The following is a 1727-nucleotide window of genomic DNA, read 5'->3' on the forward strand; positions in this document are numbered from 1 at the left end:
AACAAAATCCAACAAAGAGGAACACACTCAAATGCTTACATTATACATTAAAAAATAACAAATATAGTAATAATACATAACAGAGAGATGATTTACAAGGAAAAAAATATCATCTCCCAAAACAATAAATATGCATTTGACTGCTTCCCTCCCAGCTAGGACTCCGGCGAGGGCCAGGAAAAAAAACAAGTAATCTCATTCCAAGACAAAGACTGAAAGCATGTTGGAAAACAGATATAAGGGGATAGAAGACACAGTGTGTACCTCCCTGCCCGCTATGGGAGCTTTCCACAATGAGATCAAAATTCAGAACGGACAATATAAAGAAAGAATTCAACTGCCTCAACTTTGATAAGGACCAATACACAAGAAGCACAATTGTAAAATAAATGAAATAACTTAAGATGGTTAGAAATGCATAACTACCAACCTGGTACATCACTTGAGAGGGCGTTTTGGGGTAAAAATTAGGTGAGTTCAGATAAAAAGTAGACGATTGCATATATGTTTTCTTTCATGCAACATAATGGTCTGTAAGTAGTATACTATAATAGTAGTTATAGTAAAATGCACCTCTAAATATTAGAGAATTCCTACTTCTTTACTTTGACAAGATAAACACACCTAAAAATGGAGTATACTTATTTTTCTTGAACCTAAACCGTTACAAAAGCTTGCTTGAAAAAAAAAAAATTAAAATCAGATGAAGATGTTTTTAAAGGGATTAAATTTATATATTTCATAAATTAATAAAGGGAAATAATCATTGTCATCTTTAATCAATATAAGCAATTGATTTTCTTATTGAATACCTTCCAATCAAAAAGGTGGATTTAATTTTATTCTTAATTAAAATAATATTTGTAACAAATAGTGAAAGTATCAATACTGTCTTAGAATATTCAAAGTATATCGAGGCTAACATCCATATCCTATGCAAATCTCCAATACATTATGAAAGGTTTGAGTAAAATACAGGCGTCATATAAACGAATGGAACTTTTTTAATTGTTGAAAATCATTTATGATAGAGGCATAATTCAAATTAAAGAGCTACACAAATGGAGATTATGCTCTCACTGGACACCAATAATAATGATAATAATAATAACAACAATAGTAGTAGTAGTAATAGTAATAATAATGGATCAATAATAATAATTCATTAGGCTCACATGGCTTTTTTACCACAAATTAGTCAAAAATTACAAAATACGGATTTTGAACTAAAAATAAGCACTTACTGACTCAGGAAGTCAAATACGGAACAAATCCGTTTTTAACAGAACGGTTGACAGCTATGGTTCTACAAAGCATTTGTCTCTCAAGCTGAGCAAATGAATGTTCATATAATATAAAAAAGGATATTGCAATGATGAACAGATTGTACTATATAAAGATAAAACGTTTTTGTAAACCCCCAAAATATGTCAATAACACTATACAATACAATGAATGTAATACAAATCAAATTCATGATTGTCATTACACCGATTGAAACGCTCTTTCCCTTCTATATTTATTTCTTTCATTAAAAATCTTTGTCTTCACCAAACTAATTAGTGTACCTTCAGGGATTCCTTTTTGTGAAAATACCCTGTGGTGTTTTAAGAACAGAATAATTTCAGACTTTCTAGGTAATGATCCCCTTGAACCATGTGCTGAAACATCTTCGACAAAGTTTTTAAAATATGACTTGACTCTATCTGTATCCTCATCTGACCATG

The sequence above is a fragment of the Berghia stephanieae genome, unplaced genomic scaffold (genome assembly GCF_034508935.2).
Source record: "Berghia stephanieae isolate SIO BIC M18660-M18661 unplaced genomic scaffold, UCSD_Bste_1.3 scaffold2009, whole genome shotgun sequence".
NCBI classification, from domain to species: domain Eukaryota; kingdom Metazoa; phylum Mollusca; class Gastropoda; order Nudibranchia; family Aeolidiidae; genus Berghia; species Berghia stephanieae.